We start from the raw sequence: 26,371 nt of genomic DNA on the forward strand, positions 1-26,371 counted from the left end.
GATTATATTGTGACCCCTTAGACTCTTATATATAGAAAGGAGGCCTTGTCATTGATATCATGCAAGAATTGTTCATTTGTGTAATGTAAAGGAGGTTTCCCCCTTTTAGAGGCTTATTTTGAAGACATCTATCTATCTCTTCTTCTATTTTGTGAGCTAGTTTCATAAAATTTGGTATCAAGACTTTGGATTCTAGGGTTTCGCTGTTGCAAACAAGTCATCATGTAATTTTCGCTATAACTTGTTTTCTACGACGCTTCAGAAGCTTAAATTAAAACCATTTGCACCAAACTCTTGGTGAAGCTTGTGACAAAAATTCAGATCTTGTCTCCCTATATTTGCATAGATATGAACTAAGGAAGTTAGGGTTTGTGCAGAATTGAGAATTCAATCTCAAATAGGTGACCTTGGGAAAATCGTCATAATTTTCTCTCTGAGCATTGGATTCAAATTTCATAAATAGTGGCAGAAAGAGGATGGACTTTAGATTGTTAGGTATGATTGTTAGGGACAAAAATCAAAATAGTGGTACGTGAGATGTCATACAAGTTCGCTATACTAAACCAGTGTATAATTAGGTCATCATGGGAGATTGGGCATACATATTTCTTGGAGAATCCAATCTTTATCAGACTTGTGGGGTTGGAAAGAGGACTGAGAGGGCCACTAGACGCCAAAATTTCAACACTTGGAGATCTGAAATTATAGAGTTACAGTTGTGTATGATTATATAAAATTATTTATTATAATTATAATATTATTTTTATCTGTTGACTTTTTTATCATTAAAATATTATTTAGCCGTTTTTCTATTTAGTTTTTGATGGTCAATCTAGTCAACCTAGTTGTTAGGAAGGTCTGCTTTCCCTATTTAATGTGCAGCCATGATCTGACTCCTCAACTTGTCCTGATGATGAACCACACTAGTTGGTTCGAAATGAATCCACAAAGATTTTGTACATGTGATTTATGCCGAAACTCTTCTTATAGTTGTGTAAATATTGAGCTCCTAAAAATAATGACTCAAATCAAGAAAATAGAAACACCTACTAAGCAAAATTGGATGGATGATTTGAACAATGTGATCAAAGATAAGATAAATAGTTTTATATATTACATGGAAGATAATATCGATGGTATGGAAGTATATTTGAAGAAAGACATGGAAGGTTTGAAGGAAGGTAGGACAAATCTGCTACAAGAAAGGCCTCCTAATGACAAAAAGGTACTAGAGGAAACTCATGATAAGGAAAAAAGAAATGTTAGTGATGATTTCATAGAATCTAAGGTTGGATTAAAAACCCACATGTTCTAAAGATTTATATGAGGAAGTTTTATGGCAAGGATACCATAACATGGATACTATAGATGGAAAAATATTTTGATCTCCATAATGTGCAAAACACGCGAGAGGTACGTATTACAACTTTATATTTAGAACCCAGTCAGTTTTCATGGTATCAATCGATTTTCTATCGTAAAAAAATGGTCACATGGTCCATTTTTATGGTGGAAATGATATCACATTATGAGGATACAAAGAGCAACACCTTCTTTGGCCAATTGATAAATCTCAAACAAAAGGGCTCAATGGTAGAGCACATTGAGGACTTCCAAAAATTGAATATAAAGGTAAATGATATTCCAAAGGAGCATAGGATTGTGTATTCATAGGGAATTTAAATGATAACATCCAACATGAAGTTTTATTTTTGGAACTTGATTCATTGGAGAAGGCATTTAGGGTGGCCATAAAAGTGGAAAGAAAAATTGTGGCAACAAGGAGTCTATCACTCACAACTATAAAGATGGAAGTGTTGTTGCTTCTAGTCTTCCACAACCTATAAGATTGGCACCACAACAATTGGAGGAAAAAAGAGAAAAATGGATTTGTTATAGTTATCATATAAAATACACTAAAGGTGATAAGTCTGATGAGAAGAAATTAATTTACATAAATTGTGAAGAGGAGGAAGAGAAAGATCAAGAAACATCAAAAGAAGAGGATATAGACCAGGAACCAACCCCAGAGAAAGAAGAAATGAATTTGACCATATCTTGTAATGCATTGGCACTTTATGGATATCATACACCATCTATCACATCATATTTAAGAGAAAATTCTAAAGGTTCAAGCAGTGAAATATCATATCGAGCATCAACAACAAGTACTCCAACTTTTAAAGGATAACCCCACTTTGGCCCAAAATCAAATGAAACAACAGGCATATCAACATCGCAATGAAAGAAGTTTTGATGTAGGTGATTGGGTATTTTTATGGCTACAACTATACAAATAAATGTCTCTCAAGTAAGCTAAGGATGATGATACATTATCAACAAAATACTATGGTCCTTACAAGGTGTTGGAAAATATTGGTACTATGGCATACAAATTGGAGCTTCTTGCATCTTCCGAAGTGTAACCAGTTTTCCATGCTTCATGCTTAAAGAAGGTTATAGGTGACATGATCCCAGTTAAAACAATATTGCTAGAACTTTACGAGGAAGTAAAAATCATATTGGAACTTGAAGGAGTCACGGATATAGGAACTTGACAGCGACAAAATTGATCAATTTCAAAGTATCTCATCGAGTGGAAGAACTTACCCGCTGAATATTTCACATGGGAGGATGCGAATTTTATACAGAAGAAGGAAAAACTACTCAAGCGTTGAGGAAAACACTTTTTTTAAGGAGAGGGGCATGTTAGGTCCCTATACTATTAGTGTAGCCCCTTATTGTTATTAGTGCAACCCCCATATTGGGCTCATGTAGTCCCCATATTGTTATTATTGTGCCCTATAGAAGCCCAATATTGTAATTGTTTTTTCCTTACAATATTATTTTTATGCTATCTTTGATTCTATTGTGACCTCTTAGACTCTTATATATAGAAAGGAGGTCTTGTCATTTGTATCGTGCAATAATTTCTCATTTATTTAATGTAAAGGAGTTTTCCCCCTCGAAGAGGCTTATGTTGAAGTCATTTATCTATCTCTTCTTCTATTTTGTGAGCTAGTTTCATAACATTATTGTGTTGAAATAACGTCATGATGATGTTGAGAAGTGTTGTTTTCTTGCGTGAATGAGGAAAATCAATATCTTGCGTAACGATTTTAAGGAATGGTTCATTTCCTGTGAATATTTATGAGATGGGAATTAACTTAGGAATTCCTGAGCATGAAAATATGGAATTTGTATTAATGATTAAATAGATGCAATAACATGTTTGGATATTTGATCCCTATGCTGATAAATTGTTCATATTAATAATAAGGAATGTGATTTCTTATTTATAATTTCTTCTTGAATATTTCCCTAGGAATGAGTTTATCACTGTTTCAATCTTGATCTTGAAAATTGGCTAAATGGCCTATGTATGAAGATATGGATCAATATTTGTTAACCAATGAATGTTTGCATTAAAATTAATGTTTTGGCTATCAGGAAAGTAATTACCGATAAGCTAAGGAGGGATAGCAGGACGAGCTTGTACATATATCTATATATATATATATATATATATATATATATATATATATATATATATATATATATATATATATATATATATTTGTATATGTATATGTATATGTATATGTATATGTATGTATATGTGTGTGTGTATCTATATCTATATATATATATAGATATATATATATATATAGATATATCTATATATATATATATATATATATATATATATATATATATAGATATATATATCCATGTGCACTTGGAGCCCTAGTAAAGTCCTCTTACTTTTACAATGATAATGGGTAAAGAATGTGGAACTGGAATCCTTGAGCCTAGAGAAAAAGACTTCGAAAGGAAATTGCATAAATCTTCCTTGCACCTATGACTAAGTGTGATGATCAAGCACTTAGAAAGGATAATTCTGAGCCACTGATGGGTAAGCACTCATGGCCATTGGATAAAACCAAAAATCTTTCCTTTGATGTTTCGAGGGGAGCCCTAAGGTAAACTCTTAGGATTTTATTCCTTAGGTGACTTCGTGCAATGGGGCTAGTTGAATGGCTTGGCATAAAGCAACAAATGAAAAACCTTGAATTATCCTATAATGTGAAAATGAATTATCCAAGAGGGATCAAATTACTTGACACATAACACTCTTGGAGGAGGTTGTGTGGATGTTATGACATCATTCAATGTCACCTTGGTGTCCTAGACCCTAGAGGTTTCAAGAAAAGGAACTGTGGAAACTCTTGGGATTTTATTTTCGAGAGGACATGGCATGGTGGCCTAGTGGATGCAACGGGTTGGGGCAAGTAAGCCTCGTAGGTTGTTTGATTCAACCCATAAATTTAAATGGACCATTTCATGCTAGAAATGTTGAACGTGTTACAAGGGAATGACTGGGGTGATGTAGAAGGAAGGAATCAAGTGTGCAACTATAACAAAGGTAGTGGGCCATGTCGGTGGTTGGGTCCATGAGGATCCATGCAATCTCAGAAGGTTCACCTCAAAATATTGGATGGGAGACTTCAGAAGGATTCCTGAGATTTATTATTTAGGATGAGGTGGCGTATAGGGGACCCACAATGTATGTATATAGTTGGAAGTGTTTAACCCTTGTGTATAATTTATGTTCTTATTCCACGAGCCATGGAAGTAGCATAACTTAGCCAACCATTAGCGAGTTGGGAGCTGCCACTTGGCATGACACAATGTATGACTTGGATAGCCACATAGGGACCACATATGTGCCACATGGTATGATAGAGCAATGTGGCACTAATTGATAGGCTAGTTTTTAAATGGACATATATTTTGATCGGAGAGTTGGATCAGAGAAAATTTTACATCATTGGAAAGATCTTGATGAGACAAATGCAACAATGTCACCCGTATTAATTTTGAGAAAGTCAAAATAGGTGCCCCATAGACCCTAAGACTCTTTCCTCCACCTCTGCCTCATACACCTACGCCTTCACCACCTGCACCTCCACCTCCACCATTCAACATGGAAAACACAATGAAGATGCCGATTTTTAAAGGAATAGGGATCGAAGGTCCCGAATAGTTTTTTTTTTTCGCAGATGCTATTTAGACATCACATCAGATTACATGAGATAATATTAAGAAATCGTAATTGGTTACAACCTTACAGGACCATGCATTAACCCAATATATCAAGTATTGAACTGATAACCCCATCATGTCATTGGCAGATACCCAGCTAGCTTTGAAAACAGAGTTCAGTAAACCAAAATCAGAGGCGTAGTCAGTAATTGAATTCAAGGAAATGAGACAGAAGGTCGATGAGACACCTTGGGACTTTGATAAGAGGTTGAAATGCCTAATCAGGCAGGCTAATATGAAAATCTCAGATTCCCAGCATCATGACTAGTTTATAGCATCACTCCTGCCACATTTAAGAATACCTCTATCGCAACAAAAAATAGCAATGCAAGCAAAAGACTTGGAGATTGCGATGAGGCTGGATGCATCGTCTATTCAGGATACAAACCTTGGAGTGCAAAAAAAGCATTCACATATGGAAAGCCTGCATTTGGAGTTGCAGAGCTTGAAGAAAGGAAGGGAATCTCACCCGAAGGTGCATGCTGAGATCAGGTGTTTGAAGTGTAAGAGTCATGGACATGATAAGGACCATTTCCTGATCTTTAAGAATTATATTATAGGGTCGGGGCATGTACCCGTGAAACCAGAGAATAATGTTGGGATGAGTGTCGGAGCTACGTTGTGGTACATTATTTGTCAAGTTATAGAAAACATGTTACTGATAACTACCATCTATTGCAGATGTTTATACAGACCCCTCAACAATTATTTTCAATTTTCATAAGTCTGTAGGACACAATGAATGCTATTGTAGGAGTTATGAGCTGATGATGGATAGAACCTCTACTTACAAGATGCAGGCAGAGAGTTGGCCTCAAGATCAAGGCGGAGGAGTAGCATATGGAGGATTCTAAGGTCAAGGATGAGGAAGAGGCACTGGATGAGGTCAAGGGTATGGGAAAGTAATCTGCTATCATTGTGGGGAAGTAGGGCACTTCGTGCGAGATTTTACAAACTCCCCACATCCCTCATGTCAGTATTGTTGACCATTTGACCATGTCATATAGGAATGTCCAGTCCTTATGGAAAATATGCCAGAAAAGAAGTCACAACCCTAGCAACCTACACAGAACATTAAGATGATGAGGGTTTAGCCCTGCGAAGAGGATCAAAACATAAATATTGTATTGAGAAGTGGTATGAAAACTAGTGTGTATAAAGGTAAGCAACCTTAGGAAGACGGATGTGTGCGCAAGGCTGTTGAGAAGGATGTCACTTTTGATCTCAGTCGAGATAAATAAACTTTCATGGAAGCTAAGAAGAACTTCGTTGAGGCCTCCACCTTAGGAAGTCAGGGAAAACTACTAGAGACTAATGCGACGCAAGAAGTAGATCCTTCAATTCTCACTACCTTCTGAAGACTTGTATGAAGATTGTACGTGATCAGAAAGCAGTCGAAGGATTGCAATACTTAATAGACAAATGCGTCAATAAGGAAAAGTCTCCTATGGAGTAGTGCATAGTCACAAATATTGAATAAACATAAGGCACAAACATGGTACAAGATGAGGCTAACTATGCAGATAGGTGAATATAAAATGGACCAAGTAACCTTTTATCTGGGGTCTGATGCGATTGTCTTGCCTAAGAAGACATGGGAAAATATGGGGAGACATGCATTACATTCATCTCCTGTTGGCTTAGTGGGTCCTGACCTAGGTTCAAAGTTAGTTGCAGCAAACAAAACCCTACACCAATGGCCCTTTTGGCATCAACTAGCATAGAGTGAACTGAAGTCTCACCCAATGCAGTATGGGGGGATGGTGGAACCAAGTTTCTGCATCCAGAGATCATTTTGATGTCTTTTTATGCCCTAGATCTTCCTCCATGCAGATCTATAAGCCCTTAGGGCTTGGTACTGTAACTCCCTTTGGACAACCCCTAGACCTTCTTGAAGGTCGATGATCAGATTTTGTAGACCCTGAATAGATGAATTACCTACTTACGCGCACCATAAATTATCCTTAGATCAGAATCTACTCAGATCTACTTAAGTGGTTGATAAATGTAACAAAATGTATTATGATCTTCGTGTAAATAATTAACATGTAAAAAAATTGCGTTCAGTTAATAAGAATTATCTAGTAAATTCGTGAATCAATACATCATTATTTCATAAAGACATTATTCCATGATAGCATATATAACACACATAAACAACAAAGGTAAACAGATAAAACACATGAATTTCTCCAACAGTCTTCTTTATTGATCTTCAATATCAAGTTACAGACTCAAAACTTCCCTACGCACTCAGTTGTAGGGGTCCGTGCACTCAGCTATGGACACTACTCTAGGCCTCTGCACACTTAGCTACAGAGCCTTTCCCCCTCTAAGACTTACTTCTTTGTGTTATCTCTCTAAGAATTCATCCCTTCACAGCCATAGACATAGACATAGATCTGCCTTAGACTCTCTAAGACACACTTATTTATAGAATCCCATTGTCCGCGAACCATGGGTAAATCTCCAAACTGTCTCAACTTTACATAAACTAGGGTAAAAACCCTTTTTGACTCCTAGCTACCTAAGCGCTCCACATCCATAATTAGTGGAGACTTTACATATTTTCATCAAATTTTACAACAAAACGTGGGCTCCTAACCCCAAAACTGACCTAGGGGACCCCATCCCAATAGGCCTCCAACACAAAGGTCGTGACTCACCCTCGAGTCACTCCGCTGGCATGATGATCTTGCTGTGAAGGTCCCCTAGATCTACCTACACAACTGCGACCTCGGAAACACTCTTTGTATATGCCTACTTGACTTTCTCGATGAGTTGCTCTGTAGTTGGTCCTTCTATGGCCAACTTCATTGTTTGCTAAGTCGTATGAAAGCATGTCAACTTCTCCTGAATGTTGGTGGTAACTTGGTAAGCCTCATCTGACCAAGGTTCCAACCTTGCCTTCATCACAGCCTCCATTCTCTGAGCTGATTCAACCTGCGTGCGGAGCTTTTGCCCATCCTACATCTTGGTGAGGTGTTGCACTGGAGCAATTGAGCGGGTTGTCAGCCTGAACTCATCATACTATCGTTGGAGCTCATGAACCTCTGTATTGAGCATCTTTAGGTTTTGGTCCTCCTGTAGAGTCGTGACCAATTCAATTTCCTACTCGAATAAGGCCAATCAGTCAGTGACTGCGGCATCCAACATTGTCATTCATTTTGTGATCGTGGATCCACATTGTTCCCTGACCTCAAGTGGAGTCGAAGGCTACAATTTGAGCTACAGCTCTGTGATCTTCATGTTGAGTTCAAATTGAACTCTTGCAACTTCTTCCTTTTCCTCACGGATGCTTGCAACTAATTTTTGGATCTTGGCCTCTGGCTGTGCATCCTCGGGTATGTACAACTCCAGCATTGTTTTGAACACCTCTGCAACCCTAGCTGTCAGCTTGGATCTTTGTGCCTGGATAGTATCTCTTTCTTTCAGGACTTGTGTCTTTTCAGTGAACATTTGTTCATTTTTCAACCGATAGTCGTTGATTAAACAGAGAGAACGCTACTCTGAGCTCTCAATTCCACTATCACTCCTGTCTGTAGCACATGAATACATCCATTGGCGAGCACTGAAATATTTATTTTGGTGTTCTTAAGGGTACTTATGATGATCTTTTCATCGTCTGATTCTGCGCTCAGCGACCCCTCTGGTAAAGCAATTGTTCTAAGTTCCACTGTCCTTACTAGTTTTGCAGCCTAACTTTTCATTGGTGATAGGCTCATTTATGCGGCACTCGCTTGACCTACGCCCACCTGTATCCTGCTAGTTTGGATCTGCAGCTCATGCAGATCCTTCTGCACACTCCCCAATGTCTGCATGTATTGTTGCTCCAATTGTTGCAACACTTTAGATGTAGCATCCTGCACTTTTGTCACCAATCTCATCGAGATCGCCTTCTATCAAGGTTATGGGATCCATCTACGTTTTGGCTGATCTTTTCTTTTTGCGGAAACCCTCCTGCTACTTCTCTCTACACTTCCTTAGTTGAAATGGGGTGCTCTGCCCCTCATCTCCACCTCCACCCTACTTAGATTGCTTTTCCTCCCTAGTTTCGGGTGAAGGGGATTTGCCACTTCGCTCAGAGTCACGCCATGCTTGCTTGGCCCACTCCTTTGCAGCACATTCCTTTTCCATTTGATGCTTCTCGTCAGATTCCTTCTTCTACTGCATGGCCGAATTTTTCACTGCCTATTTTGTTGCATCATTCCTATTCTTCTTAGTTGAGCTCCCTACTCCCTTATTGGTACTTGCATCCAAGTTTGATGGGGTGTGCCAATCTACTGGCCAATGCTTGATGACCTCCTGAATGCCATCGTTGGTGACCAAATATGGTAAATTGAACCACTTCTGCTCATGGTCCTTTTGCAGCAAAATGTAGACACGATGGAAATTTGTATTAAACGTAGCATATGTAGACAACTACTCATACAAGGTTGGGGAAAAACTTGGGGATTGGTTGATGGAAATGTGGAAGATCGCTTCCATCAACACCCAGAAAATCTTCATTTCTCTGACCCGCATGGGGTCCTTCGTGGCCTAGAGGGAGGAGAACTGCGCGACCTCTAGCAATCCTCCCTTCAACGGAGGAAATGGACTGTCCTCCAATAGCTCCCAGGAGACTAACACGATGGAGAGTAGCAACCACGCGTAGTGGAAGGGCTCGCTTTCATCCTAGAGCTTGTGATAATTCGCAAGGAATTCACTGCATAAGTACCGTGACCAATTAAAATACATGCCCTCCACGCATTGTGCAGCTAAAAATACCAAAGGCGTCGGGACCTAGTCCACATGGCACTTCCTCATATCCTTTCCAGCCATTATTTGGGTGGCAATCCTCACCACAGGATTATTGATGGACGTGATGGAATAGCCACATGACTTCTTGATAACCGCAAACTTCTTTTTCATCTTCTCTGCCAAGTCTCGTTCGCCTAATTTTCTCCCAAACTCCTTGGCCAAATTCAAAACCTCATGTAGAAGATGAGTGATCTTGTGGATGAGCATGTCTATGATGATTATAGGCATGCCAAGCCATAAGCACCCATCATGCACAAGAGTAAGTAACTACTGCACACAGGTGGTGTTAATATTAGTGAAGTGATAATGGGGCACCCACAAGAGGTTCAAAAATCTAGAGTTCTCCACTCCACAAATCCATTCAACCATTTCCAACTCAGTGACACCTGAGTCTGGGTAGTACACTCACCTCATGTAATTATCTGTCACGAGGTGAGGGAACCGCTCATGGTCAGCTAGGTCCCAATCCTCCATTTTTAACAGGGGAACCTATGCAAGTCGTTGACCTTCAAAAATCATCTGCTCTGGCAATATGGGTGTATGAATAAGTAACTTGTCTGATTTTGGGTCCTTGGGGACCTTTGCATTCCCTTTTCACGAAGGGATACACTGAAGAAACTTGGTGATGGAATCTGCTCACTCAGCATCTATATCCGCAGTGCCATGTTCAGCTTCCAAATCCACCACCTTATAGGGCTTCTTGTCCTTCTTCTGTGTGTGGGCGAAAGAATGTTTCCTAGGTGACTCTTGCATTGGCACCGACCTCTATTGCTTGTCCTTCTCTTTCTTCTGGGTTAGTCGCATAGGTGTAGGCTTTAACCTAGGAAACCTCAAATCCTTAGGCACAAGACACGGAGCTTCCATGCTCGCTACCTCTAGAACAATTCCTTTAGAGGCAACAGTTCCTGCAGTGCTTGCAGTCTCAATGGGGCCTAGTCCTAACATGGTATCGTAGATGAATTTTCTGGTTAACTCTGGAAAATTATTGAATGCAGGGCTTGCAACCAAATCCTCAAAGAATGCACAATTCATAAGCGAGAGACAACACGGGTGAAAAACTCTAAGGGTGAAAAGTGCTCTCTTCTAGACTGACACGTGTAATTTACAGGATATTTTGAATTTAAATCCAACCGTTCCCCCCAAAATTCATCCATTAATTCTGTTTTTGCAGTAAGTCTTCAAATTTTTTGGCCTTAAATGTGCCCAATCACTCCTCTTAACCGTCTCCTAGCTGTCAAATCATGAACAAGGACTCTAACGGTCACTTTCTGGATATGCTGCACAGTATCTCCTTTCACAGCGCAGCTCCCTTTGTGCAACTTTGGATACTGTGACATCACCCTTTTTCACACAGCCCCCTTGCCACGTAGTTCCTCAAATTGAGCAGTGTAGTTTATAGTCCCGCACTTCCTTGCAGCTTCTTGGAGCACTAAGATTGCCCTTCTGTCATATAGTCATTCAGCTAGATCTCCTGTATATGGCTTCAATCGGTTTCCATTCACCCTTCCCGAAGAAGGTTCTTCGTTCAGCTTTGCAAGCTAAATCACATCCCCATCTGTGATCTCTTTGATGACATATGGCCCCAGCCAGTGCATTTGAAACTTTCCTGGAAACTTAGTGAACTTACTATCATCTAATAAAACCAAATCATTTACCTTAAACGTGTACAGCTTGATGTGCCGATCGTGCCAAAAAGTTTCATGTTCCTTTTGTAGTTGCTGATGGAATCCAGCCAAGGATCTATCTTCTTCAAGTTCCATTAGCTTCAGGAGCCGCTCTTCCAAGGCTTCGCTATCCGCAATCCCTGTGAAAGTTGATATGCATAGACTAGGCATGATATATTCCATATGCATCACAACTTCTATGCCATAGACCAGTCAAAAAGGTGTCTAATTTGTTAGCTTCTTGCAAGTAGTATTGTATGCCCATAACACTACAAATACACGCACATCCCAGTCATTTCACTACGTGTTGCAAATCTTTGTCAATGAATTTTCTAGGATCTTATTAAAGGCCTTAACTATTCCATTACCCTGAGGATGATATGTGTGCTTTTTTGAGGATAAACCTGGAATTCTTTAGTCAGCGTGCTGATCATTTCATTGAGGAAGTTCATACCCTGATCACTCATCAACACTTTTGGGCAGCCAAACCTGGTTAACACGTACTCAAACAAGAATTTAGTTGTTGTGTCTCCTGTACAATCCTTGACAGGCTGTGCCTCCATCCATCTGGTCAGATACTCCATCGTAGTGATGATACAACGCACACATGTCTTCTTTCCTAGAGGCTAGATTGGCCCCACAAAGTAAATTTCCCATTTTTCAAATGGCTATAATGTTTCCTAAGGATTTAGGAGCAACTTGTCCCTCCATGATGGTCTTCCCATTCTCTAACATGAATCACATTCTCTAAAATACGCTTTGGTATCCTTATGCAATGTAGGCCATCGTAACCCTGTGTGCAAGATCTTCTGCGTTGTTGCATTTCCTACATAATGTCCTCCTGCAGCCCTGCCATGGGCTTCAAATAGAATGCTACGTCATTCAAAATCGGGCACATACCTTCGTAATATCTCATCATCACCCATCTTATACAAATATTTGTCTCTTACCAAAAAATCTGCAGCGCACCACTAGTACCTTTTTTTGCTGACTAGTATATACTTTTGGAGTGACTCTAGTAGTCAAGAAGTGAATAATATCCGCAAAATGATTATCTGGTACATGCACCGGGAAGATTTACGCATCAAGCAACCCTTCCTCCAAATTATTAGGTTCCTCCCATATTTCAATTCACGACAGATGGTCAGGTCCCACATTCAACCTCCCTAGCTTCACAATTACTTCAAAATCATACTCTTGAAATAGAAATAATCATCTCAATATCTACCCCCGCAACACAGGTTTATTGACTAGGTAATTCAGGGTAGAATAGTTTGTGTACATCTTGAAATGTCCACCCTATAGATAGTGTTTGAACTTTTGAAGCGCATACACCATAGCCAATCCTTCGCTTTCTGTTGTTGAGTAATTTTTCTCAGCCTTTGATAATTTCTTGCTCACGAAGGCTATAGGGTGATCCATCTCTCCTTCACTGGCCTATGTCCGTACTTCTCCCAAGGCAATACATGAGGCATCAATGTGCACATGGAATTCCTTCTTCCAATCCGGGGAGTTGAAGATCGGTGCAGTGACCATCTTTTCTTTCAATACATCCAGACTGTGCTCACAACATTCATCCCAATAGAATGTAGCATCCTTCTTCAAGAGCTTCTCCATAGGTGTAGTAATCTGAGCATAATCCTATATGAACTTTCAATAATATCTAGTATGGCTCAACATTCTGCACAACTATTTGACACTCCTCGGGGCCTCCAAATTTACTATCACTACGATATTGGCAGGGTCCAACACCAGTACTTGCTTGCAGACCACATGACCCAGTGAAATTCCAAAGGGGACACGTAATAAGCATTTCTTCAAGTTCAAAATCTGATATCTTCAGCACATATCCAACATTAAGTGTAGACTATCTACATGGTGCTTTACTGACCCAAACACTGTCCAGTCATCAAAATATACCTCCAAAAGTTTGTGAATAAACTCCTTGAAAATTGCGATGACTACATGAGAGAATATCGCCAGTGCATTCTTAAGTCTGTTAGTGTCAGTCTTGATAGCCTGTCACATGGATCAAAAATGCTTTTACTATGTTTTTTCAGGATTTCGTAATCAAATTTTTCTATTACTAGGTTTACACAACAAATTTGGTCATTGTATGGTCATTCTAAAGATGAAGTCATTGTTTGAAAATTCACTCATGCTGGTCACCTATCACACTTTATGAAGGTGTCACAATGAAAATGGGTCAGTCATCATTGTCATTCCATTAGGTCTCAGGTCATCCATTAGGTCACTAGGGTTTCTAAGGTCCATCATTTCCATGAATAAAACCAGCAGTGAGTAAAACTTGACAAAGCAACTTTTGGAGAGTTGATCTTGATTTTTTACACACTCCTCATACTCTTATGTTATCAAAGGTTCCAAAAAAGGAAGCTCCAGCACTTAGGAAAGCAAAGGAAATCTCAAGTTTGTAATGTTAAAGGTAAATTTTGTCTTCACAAAGTGAAAATCAGTCTCTCAAGGAGGGTGGGTCCCATTTATTTTTGAAAACAATGAGGAAAATTTCCCTATATAAAATCAAAAGCCCCATAAATCCTTCATTCATATCCAATTCACTCTTTATCATCAAGCTCTTTGACCAAAAAAATCAAAAAACGTGTTTTCCTAGGAGAAATTAGCGAAATTTCCAGGTGCTGTGAATAGAAGCACTGCACTGCGCTTAGGAGACAAGCACTATGCATAGAAGCACTACGCTACACTTTGGCATTGCACGTAGAAGCACTGCACTGCACGTAGGACAGAGTGCCCTAAAATTCATCAAAACTCTCCCAAACTTCAATTTTTCACTTGCAAGCTTGGTTTTACTGACTTCTAAGCTAAGGAACAAGTAATTACACCATCATCCTCCATCTTTTTCTTTCCCAATTTCATCTCATATCAAAGATTCTTCAAGTTAGGGTTTGTGGCAAATTTTGCATGGGAAATGTTAGGGTAAAAATGGCCATCATTATTTTTTATTTCCAAAACATGTAAAATGATATCCTACACCTGCATACATGTTTAATGAGCTATTTTGACCATTTTACCCACCTCAAAACAAATTTTAAACACTCAAAAAGAAAAACCCTAGCTCATTCCTAGGGGTTTTTGAGCAAGTCTCATCATAAAGCTTGTTGTTCTCACCTACAACCAAATCATATTTCCACTATTTCTCCACTCATTTTCATCAGCTTTCAAAGTCATCTGACCTTTCCCAAGACCCCTCCCATCATTTTGTAAAAAAAACAGCTACATATCACTTCATTTCCATTTACACCTCACATCTTATTTTCACTTCCCGTTGTTAGGGACTTGTGTCATCATGGAGGTAGAATCTTCACCAGAAGGAAAGAGACAACATAAAGGAGGAAGTATCCTCAGATATGAACCATTAGATTGCAACACAATCAGCTCCTATCCCTTCATAAAACAATGCTTTGGGGATGTCCACTGCTTGGAATTTTGCAAAAGAGTAAGTGACGCAGGATTTCATGAGCAACTAATAGATTGGGTAGCAACACAACTGAAAGGAGAAACTGTTGTCATTTTTTATGTTGAGTTTAGTTTCTCAGTGGCCTCCATCTCAATAGCAACTGGGTTACCGGACAATGGAAAATATTGGTTCAAAGGAATGACCTAGATCTTGAAAACTACAAGCCTTTCTTGAAGATGGCATACAGAGATACGCATACTCACCTCCTTCCTTTCAGATATTTATTAGAGAAATATGTCCCTTTGATGATAACGATCATGAGGTTTTTCACTTGTGAGGGTAGATTCTCCAGTTTGTATGCCTATCATATTCGCATCCTGATGCATTTTACCTCTCAAAAGCCACTCAACATGTGTAATTTTCTATTCATAAGCATTTCCAAAATGTCTGAAAAGATAAAATTAAGGGACAAAGAGCACTCCCCAAGCTTGTTCCAACACAGTCTCATCAAAACCATTTTCACCAGCTAGCAGAGAGAGGTATAGCTTGGGGAGCCTTTTTGAAAACAACCTTGGAATGGCACGAGAAGAATGCAACATCTCAGTCTCCTAATGCGCCAAAACAACAAACAGAAGTGGGTCATCTAGTAAAATAGTGGAGAAGACTCAATTATCCAAACTTGAGGTGACTAAAGTGTATAATAAAGGGTAGAGGCTTGTGTTTTCTTCTCACAGAGAAAAAGGGGCTAAGCCTTCTTCATTGACAAAGTAGGAATCAACAATAAAGGATAAAGACACAATTGAGCATGAGTTTGAACTAATTGATCCAGAGACTGAGGACCAAACCACCAACATCAGACAAAGTATCAGGGATAAGGACTACCAAATCAAGGAGCTAGCAATCAATTTGGAATTGGCGAAGTATGTTATATCATTCCTTGAATAGGAAAACAATCAACTCAAAGCAAAGGAGTTGATCCTAGAAAAGGAAAATGCTAAGTTAATGCAGCAAGTCGACAAAGGTAAGGATATCATGACATCAAATGATCCTAAAACATTAGAGGTGAGAGAAAAAAGGAAAATACCAAGAAAAAGAGGCGTCAAGAAAGCTTTGCAAGAGGAACAAGAACAAATTCTGTTGAATGAGGATCTTGACCTAGAAGATAGGATCGCCCTAGACGTTCATCAAGATGAAGAATATTGGCTCAATAGAGTGAATGAACATTTGGAGAAGCTCCTTGAGAAGGTAAATAGGGGAAATCAGTTTCTCAGACACATGGCGCACAACTACCAAGCTCAAAACATGATCACCAATGTCAAGGTAAAACAACTTGAAAACAAGCTCAAGGAGGCCAAAAAAGGCCAAAAGGATGAGGGAAACTTGGAGATGCTTGCTGAAGCATCCATGAAGCTATAAAAAACCTATTTTTACACCTTCCCTCCAATTTTGAGCAAATTCTGAGCATTTTGAGTTTTTTGAGAAATTTTCGTCTAAGTTCAAAAATTTAGCTACTCCCTTTTTCCTTATGCCTCCATTTGAGGAAATTTCTACATTTCTGGAAAGGTATTTCCATCCTATAAAAACCAATTTTCCCAGGTTTTGTAGATGTGGCTTATTTTTGGAGAAAAATGCAAAAAAGTGGAAAAAAAATAGCATCCTAGACCATTCTTTGATAGGCGCTGCGCTTCTGGAGCGACCTTGGGAGAATGGATTTTTGAGGGTCTTCCCATGCTCCAAATTCAGAAATTCAAACTATTCTAGAAACTAGGCTTAAAGGGATAGTTGACCATTCTCTCAAAGTTTCATTTTGACCCCTAGACGACACCTAAAAATCAGCTCAAAGTTGGCACTATGCTTCTGCACTTTCTGTGTTTTTATTTTGAAAATTTCATCGTGTAAAATTTCTAGTTTCTAGTCTGACTTGGTCAAATTCAAGATTCTCTATGTAATGGAACTACTTAAAAGGCTAGGTTATGTAGGCATGAATAAATTTACATCATAGGTTTTTTCTTATGTTTATTATTCTCATAAAAGAAGCAACCTAAACAAACTCTTCATGAAGTGTTTGAGTTTCACCTTCTCACTCTCACCTGTTGGTTGAGAGAATTTTGGAGTCAATTCTTCCACCAAGGAATTTGACTCCTGAAGGTGGGAAAGTGGTATAGGAGAGTCTATATGTATCATTTCACTTCAGGAGAAGAGGGTTGAACTTTTTGTAAAGGAGGCTTGCATTGTAATCATCTTTTAGGTAATACAGAGACATGTTGCAACTATTTTCAAGGAACTCCAGCCTAGTGAGTTCAGGGTGCTTGTACTTCATTCTTTTTGTTTTCTCATGGTCTAAACATATTTATCTACATTATATCTCTTCTATCTATGAATACCTAGTGATAAAATACTCAGAATTCTTGTTTTTCAAGGTCTATTATCTGGTTTTCATAGTTATGTGTTTTGTCTTCCTAAGATAATGAAATCATATTTATCTATGCTCATTAGTTTCTTCCACACTATATCCTCTATACTACATTGACAAGTACTCAAACTAAACCACGGCTTATGATATCCAGCTCCTTCTTATGTTTTCTCCTACATTCCCACAACCTAGACCTACTTGTGGCTCTAAACCCTAAGTTCAACAAATCCTTAAAAAAACCAAATTTTCACAAACAAACAAACAAATACTCATATCTAGTTTAAAAACCATTTTCTTTAAAGTCACATAACTAATAAGAGTCTTAGAGAGATCCTTCTCATGCTCAGTAGGGCTAGCTACTAAGCTGAAGTGGTTTGAGGTTACCCTTCTCGATTTCCTTTTCAGCCTAGGAGATTGTAAGGAATAACATTTTTGGTGTTGTTGCTGGGGAGAAACTGTTAGATTATTCCTGGGAATATTTAAGAGCTTTCAAAGAACTAGTTTTGTACCTCTCAGTTTCTAGTATTCAAAGTTAGGCTGAATTCATTATTCTCATCAGTCTAGGGTGTTACATTCTGGCTTCCAAAAGGCATACTAGGTCAAATCCTGACCCAAATCCACTCTTTATTTTTGAAGATCCTAAAAGACTGCTCAGAAAACTTAGACTACCCATCACTAAAAGTGCAGTTCTTAAAGTTAAAAGAACAACTTCTCTGCCTAAAAATATGTTCGCCTTTGAGCAAATTCCTTTTGAAGAGCAGATAAAATTATCACTTACAAGGTCCAAGTCTAACTCCTGTATCTCTGATATAACATTAGAACCTTTAAAGGTTGAAACTCACTCTATCTCTTTAGAATTTTTTTTGCTAAAACTGATCATGAACTGTGGTTAAATTTTGATAAGCTTCAAAGCCTTGCTGACCAACTCTAGATCACTACTGAAAAAGATTTTGTTCAATATCAACTTGAATACCTAGCCACAACTTCATCCTCTATTTCACCTCCAAGCACATCTACTACATCTCCAAAAGCTTCAATTTCGTCATCTTTCCTACCTCCCCCATTCGTTCCATCTTTACCTCCACAACCCATTTTAGTAGTTCCATCATCCTCATCAACATCAACACCCTTACTTACATAATTAATTGTAACACCTTCACTTTCTCTAGTAGTCATGGCAAGATTTTCATCTCTTTGAATGCTTGCTCAACTTGCTTCTTTGGCTCAGAATTATGGTTAAAGACTCCCTTTTTTTGATGGAAGTGCAGAAATTACAGCTCAGCATCATCTTGACAAGTTAATAGATTTCATTTATTTAGAAGAAATTAATGAGGAGAATGCAAAAATGAGGATTATAGCTTAGAGTTTCTCAGGAGATGTTAAGAAATGGTTTCGTAGTATGGTTTTTAATTCTATTAACAGTTCTCAAAGATTGATTGAATTATTCTTAGCTCGTTAGCAAGAGAATAAGAATCCATTACAGATATTGGTTGAGTATAATTCAATGAAAAGAAACACAAATGAAACAATTCAAGAATTCACATCAAGATTTAATACAGTGTACAATTCTATACCTGATGATATGAAGCCTCCTCCTAGTTTGGCTCTTCTTCATTATCCTAATGCTTTTGATCTGGACATGGCCTATCAGGTCAAAGAAAGAGACCCCTTTACTCTTGAATAGATGTAGCAGAATGCAATTAGTGTTGAATCCAATTTGCACATTAATAAATCAAAATCAAAGCCAGAGAGGGCAGAGAAGAAAATTGTCTTCAAAGAAGAGCCTGCATCATCTTCTAATGCAAAGCTTGATAATCTAATAAAAACTATGGAGAGGATGATGGATAGAATATCCATAACTGATCAACAAGTTGAACCTTCAGTGAAGAATCCTAACTTTCGCAGATAGCAACAAAAGTAGTTCATAAATCGACAAAAAGAGAAGTGAAATAAAGATCCTCAAGGTCAAGTAAGAGCTCCATTCCAGCAAAATTACACTGAAGGTCAGGAAGAAGATGAAGAAGAAATTGTAGAAGAAAATCACTTCTTTCAAGAAGATGAACTGCCTACTTTCCTAACAGAGGAAGATCAGTTTTCTGAAGACTCTCTCATACCAAGTGATCAACAATTTGTGTTTGCAAGTGAAGATCTGTGGGCTATTTAGACTGAAGAGTACCAAAGAGGATATCAGAATTCCCTCAGTCATCTCCAAAAGTAGTACAATTTGAGGAATAGAAATGTACCTGTCACTCTAACTCAGAAAAGACAAAATCTACAAAAGGATGCACCAAGCAAAGAAACCACTCCTGCAGGCCAGAATAAAGACAAGGACATTGTCATACTGAATCAGGATAGAACAAATGAAGCCTCCACTAGCAATGTGAGGAAAGATAAAGAACTGCAAACTAAAAGTCAAAGGAAGGAACCTCAAGCTAAAGGCCAAACAGAAAGGAAGGACATCGCTTCAAAAGAGGTAGAAAATCAATCTAATATTTTTAGTTTGGAGAATGAAATTTCTAAATTGAAAATCACCATTCCCCTCACCAAATTGGTAAGGAATGACAAATATAAATTTCAGATTGCAAAGATGCTTAAGGTTGATCAGATGTCTGATACAGTTAATGTGGCTGATGATGAGCTAGCAATATACCTTTTGGTCCAACCTTAGAAGGAGCTCCTGAAGATAGTGAAATCCCTCTTTTTATATGAGCCTTAAACTTCATGATTTTATCCTTCATAATGATATGGTAGATTCTGGCGCCTCCCATAATCTGATGCGTAAAGACATCATGGATAAACTAGGACTGAGCATCACTCGACGTTACCATGATATTTATTCTTTTGATTCTGGAAGAGTGAAATGCCTTGGCCTTATTAAAGACTTGGTAGTGTCCTTGGACAAAATCCCGGCTGAAAATGTACTTATGGATGTCGTAGTTTCCGATATTCCTCCTAGGTTTGGCATGTTGCTTTCAAGGCCTTGGGGAGAAAATTAAAGGATACTCTGCAGCTTGACTTTCCATAAGCCACTATCCCTGTTTTTGGATAGCTCCAGAAATTTTATAGAGAAAAGAAGATGAAATTTATGATCAATAGTAAGAAGAAGCCAGTCAATCATCCTATACATGTTGTTCATACTGATCTTGACTCTTTCATTTTGTTTAGTGATATGAGTTCTGTTGATGATGAAAGTTAGTTGGTGGAAATTTCAGAAGTTCCCAATGTAATCGGCAACATACATGAAACTATTATAGTAGAAGGTAAAGAGGTAGTTGAGGAATATAGGTAGCTTGCAAATCCTATTGAGGAGATTTAAAGTATAGTGGAGAAAATAGAAAGTTTTTAGATAGTGGTTCAAAATCCTAAAAATAAAAAAACTCAGTCTACAAAAATCCTTTTTCTAGAAGAAGAAAATGGTCTTTGGACCATGGATTTCGATGGTGCATCGAGAAGAGAAGGAGCAAGAATTGGTGTTTATATACATGGTCCATTACATCATTCAAATAAAATCCCTTGAAATGTGAGAATGAGCTCTTACAAGTTGGATTTTGAATGTTCAAACAATGAGGCAGAGTATGAGGCATTGATTGTTGGCCTCAAAATTATGAAAAAGTTGGGAGCAAAAAAGATTTATGTTTATGGCAACTCTAAATTAGTGATCAAGCAAGTCAAAGGGGAATACTAGGCCAACCACCCAAGAATGAGAGGTTATCGCAATGCTGTACTTGATATTCTCCAAAATTTTTCAAAATATACTTTATCTCTTATTCCTAGAACTCAAAATGTCATAACTGATTCACTCGCCACTGCAACAAGTATGGTGAAGATACCTATTCATCCCAACCATAAGTACTCCATCCATGTTAAACATTGCCCAGCTGTCCCAGATAATATGAGGTTTTGGCAAGTGTTTGGTGATGATAAGAAAATAAACAATTTTCTACAATTGGAGGGAGAATTTCAGAATTCTCACTGTTATCACCCAGGTTGTTCCCTATGACTCCCAAGGGAATACGGCTGGGGTAACCACTAACCAATCTTTGGATTACAGTCCCTAGCCAAACTGTAATCAGAGAGGGCTCTCTCTTTTTGATTTGTCTCTGTTATGAAGGTATTTTAGGCTAGATATTAGGCTCAGGTTTTTTGATTATGTTTTTGGTTGAAGAATCTCTTTGAATGCCTAAGATGTAATGTTCAGACAGTTGTATTTCATTGGGCAATGGAGTCTAGAGCTGTGAAATGCTTGAAATGATGGAGTGATGATGTTCAGACTGCAGGGCCTATTGGGTATCTCAACAAACAAGATTTAAACTTAGGTTGTGATTTATGGATAGCCAATGGAAAGATATTAAGAATTCTCCATTAAACTGGTGATGTGAAAGTGAAACATATTCCTCAGGAGAAAACTTGAATTCCTGAAACTTAGTTCACTGTGAAAGATATATTCTAATAGTGCAGAAATTAACACATATTAAGATTATACCTGAAGAAAACATTCCTTAACGACATAGATTGAGCTCAGGGTATTGAACGAATAAATCCTGAAGGCTATTCTTTTTCTTTGTTGTTAAATACTTAGAAATTTGGAATGTAAATGGATTGTAAAAGATTTGAAATACATAACAGAGAGAGTTACAGAAAACTTATTGTATTGTGAGATACACAGGAATCATGCAGCTTAACAAACACCAGAACGCATTCAACACTTCAGAACGTTGAGAAATTCCATCATCTTCTGTATTAAACTTCTTGAGAAATATTACAGCACAAGGAACTCTTCAGAGAGGAAAACAACAACCCCTGCAAGCTTCTGCGAGGGGAAAATATATAGAAATGTTTATACAAAATATCTCAGGCATTGAGTCATCTGAGAGAGAAATATCTTCATTACTTCGTACAGAAAAGTAGAAAAGAAGTTATTACAGCTTTGAATACAACATAACTGCTCTTTAATTCTGTCAGAGGATATTTTGACGTTTGGAGGTCACTGAGTCGGTTGGAACGCTTTGCTTAAATGCTGGAAAATGCGCCTTTACGTTTGTTGCGTTGTATCTTCTCGGCTCTGCCACCTGTGGTTTCCTACTTTTGCTTTGTTGGCCGAAATTTCTGCTGAGTTGGCTCAGCTTTAATCTTTAATGCATGCTGATTTTGTTAAACTGTGCTTTGCATAACAATTCATATTTTCAAGAACAAAATTTGGTGAATGGCTCACTGTCTATAAAATTTTCTGTATTGCATCTGTCCACCAGTCTTGTGTAGGGAGTTGATGCCTGAGAATTGCATCCATAGTCTCCTCTGCCTCTGTATACTTGTAAAAATTGGGAGCCACCTCAAACAGGTGATTGATCTCATTCATTATAAAAAATAGACTTTCTACCTTGTTGTAGACAGTCTATCCTATAGCTGGCCCTGTTTCTTCTGAGCTGCTGGGCTTCTCATTGATTTCGCTTGTGGCAAATGCATTCACTCTTTTGGCATACTTCTCATGAATGAGCAGTCTCCCTGCGCTGTTCAGTAAGCTAGGGAGTCCTCTGTTTTGCAGCACCAGGAATTTATCCATAAACCTTTTTACCTCGGTCTGCATGTCCTGGGTTCTTCTCTCTAATGTCTGCACCAAATTTCTCAATGTGAGAACCCTTTTGATCAACTGAATGGTCTCAGTTCTATTGGCAATTCCCATGTTGCCAGCTGAGTACTTGTTCTATTATTCAGCACATTGATCATCCTGGTGGCAACTTCATGCATGTTGCCTAGAGTAGCCCTTGACTTGTGAATTTCAGCTTGTGCTTTTGGGATGAGCTCTAGCTGCTCATGGATTGTCTCTATATACTGCCATTGGTCAGTAATAGAGTGGCCAATGTTGGCCCATAGCATTGCCTTAAGCCCAGCTATAACTTTATCTAATTTGAGCTCATTTTCTAGCTCTTTTATCCTGTCTTTGAGGGCTTTCACCTCCCTACCCTTCTCTGCCACAACTTGCTTGGATTTATCATATCTGTCATTCACCTTGGCCAATTTATCCCTGGTCTCGTTCAGCTCTGCCATTTGAGCTTCCAGGGCTTGAATCTCATTCTTTAGCTTTTGCATGTCCAAGCTAGGGGCCTGCTCTGTTGGTGGAGGTGCTGAAGTAGATGGTGCAGCTTGATCAGTCTGTTGAGGGGGAGGAACAGTAGTTGGGGCAGCTTCCTCAAGGTTTATGATTTGAGGAGGAGGCTGAGAGGTCTGCCCTTCTTCTCTCTGTTTCAGAGATGCTTGTAATGCTGCCTGTGCAGCCTCTGATTCTCCCAGCTGTTCTTGTGTTTGGATGAGCTGCTTGTAGAGAGATATGAGCAGATCTGTGGCATCTTTATCATGCCTTTGTTGGGCCACTTCATCTGTCTGAGGGTGAATTGTGGCTGGGAGCTTGATCTTTCTCCTTAGAGCTGCCATATCTGCATCCCTCAGCTTCAATATCTCTTGTATGCCCTTGATATCTTTGGGATCATGCCCAATCTCTATGATGATATCTTCTAGGGCCCTGATCCTATTGTCCTTTGCTTGAGAGGAGGCCCTCTCCAACTCAAGCTGAGAAGCTGTATTATTTAGGCTATTCTCTAGCCTGTAGTTGTCCAAGGTCTTGTCTGCCAATGAAGCATAGACCATCTCACCTGTTTGTTTGTGTAGTTCAATCTTATCCATTGGGTGGATGTCCTTGGCCATGATTTCAAGATTAGTCCTCAAGTAATCTGAAGAGGACTGTGGCTGCAGAGTGGTTGGCGTGAAGTGGCTCATGATCATCTTGCCTTCACTTACATCAAAGGCAGACATTAGACGCTGCTGGTTGGAGGGAGCCATTTTCAATAAATGGTTGTACAGTTGTATCTTAATGGGGTCACTTCTCCTTTTTATGTCTATGAACTGCTGCTTAATGCTCAGTTCACCCTCTCTCTGCTGGCCAGAGGAGCTGACTTCCCCTCCCATTGTTCTCTCTTGTTCCTGCTGGAAGGAACTTGCAGATGCCTCCATACTGGGCACGCCCATACCCAAAGATTGCCCTCTAGGCATCTCTTCCTCAGAGAATGGATTGATTCTCGGTCTCTTCTCCCCATGACTCGCTGATGTGGTCAAGGGAGTTTCTCTATCCCTTTTCCTGCTCACATCCTCCCTTTGTGGAGTTTGGAGGACTGAGGTTTCATTGGCAGCTTCTTGCCTAGGAGGCATTCTTCCTTGAGCCTGCTGGTCACTGAGATTTTGGGCCTCAACTGCCCCTTCTTGTTGTGTGGGCTGCTCCTTTTCCTGCTGCCCTTCTCTTTGCTGTGTACTCTGTTGCTATTGTTGTTCTGCCTGCTGTTGTTGCTGTACCTCCTCCTGAGGTGGCTGTTCTGATTGCATTTCTTTCTCCTTTCCTTTGGCAGAGGCTTGCTCAGTAGCTCTGGCCACTTGTTGATTTGCTGTGGAGGAAGATGCAGCTGTTCCCACTTGGATGTTTGGAAGAGTGAGCACCTGTGCAGAAAGCTCCAAGTCAGCCATCTTTAGAAGATTTCTACGTGCTCTTTCATTCAGCTCTTCTTGTGTAATAGCTTCTTCTAGGGTTCCTCTCCTCCATTTAATTTGGTTTGCATGTTGTTCAATGTGAGGAATCTTGAGATGATCATAGCGAGATAGCTTATATTTAAGCCTCCTCAAAGAGATGAAGTGGTTGGGGTCATAAGGTTTCTAGAGGAAACTCGTCTTCAAACCAAGGTCTTGTAACATTCTATCTACCTCTATCCAGCCTTCCTCCCTTATATTATAGACCAGGTGGCCAAGTTGGTTCCTGACTTTCAACTGTGCCTTTTTGCCCTTCCCTGAAAAGTGAAGCACATCAACATTGCCAAACTGCCTGAAGTATTCTAGGGCAAAGAGCCTCATGGGCACATATCTGGGCAGTCTATATGGGGGTAACTCACAGCCATAAATTCTAATGACTGTGTGATGTTGGTAAAAATACCAATCCCCGATGCTGTATGCTTTTGACAAGTGAAGGAGTCTTTGCATCTCATCGGTCAATCTTGGAGGAGGTGAGCCCAGCAGCAGAGTCATGGCTGGATGGATGAAGAGATCTATGAACTCACAGTAGGTGTATGGAGAATAGAAACTGCAGTGGAAAGCAGAGGTCCAATACACTATTGATCTGAGGTTGCCCTGTGCATCCTCTCTTTTCATAGGAAAAGAGAATTTCTCATGTTGATAGTATAAGATTAAGTGGTAAATGTAGGAGGTGTATTTGAACACCCTTTCCCTTGACAGGTTCATCAACTGCTCATGCATTTTCTCTTAAATGTAAGTGGCATAGTCACAACAGACTGGATTTTTGCCAGGAGAGAACATGAGCATCATCAGCAGCACAGTTTCATCTATATACTCAATTGAGTCATACCCCAGAATGGGACTGATCATATCTACAAGGTCCCTGCCCAATTGGTTGAGATAAACATGACTAATGGGAGGGTTTATCACAGCATCAGAATTAACAAACAGCTGGTTGAGTTTGGTAATTTGGGCATCTGTCATTCTGGCTCCCTGCCTTATCAAATCAACCAGGGATAGAGGAACCAATTTCTTGTTTGTTTTGAATTGCAACATCTCTTTGATGGCCTCAGGGGTAATGTAAAACAGAACTATGCCTGAAGGGTCAACCACAGCCCTCTGGGTGGCATCATACTTATCAGCACTTAAGTGAATCAGGTCAGGAAATTGATTCACCTGAGGGAGCTTGAAAATTGGGAGGAAGGAATCCCAAATGCCCAAGATGTCTGTTCCAGTCTCATGTTTGATTTTTAATTCATTTAATAGATGAATATGGAACTTTCTCTGGCTTAGCATTTCTTCTGAGATTTTATAATCTAAGTCTGCTAATGCCTTCCACTCTAATTGTCTGTGGGGAGCGTTCAAAGGGGCAACATTAAGGGCTATGGGAGCCTTGGTGGGTCCATG

Source organism: Pinus tabuliformis, chromosome 1_2 (genome assembly GCF_031772625.1).
Source record: "Pinus tabuliformis cultivar Carrire ecotype Pingquan chromosome 1_2, CPIR1, whole genome shotgun sequence".
Taxonomy (NCBI): Eukaryota; Viridiplantae; Streptophyta; class Pinopsida; order Pinales; family Pinaceae; genus Pinus; species Pinus tabuliformis.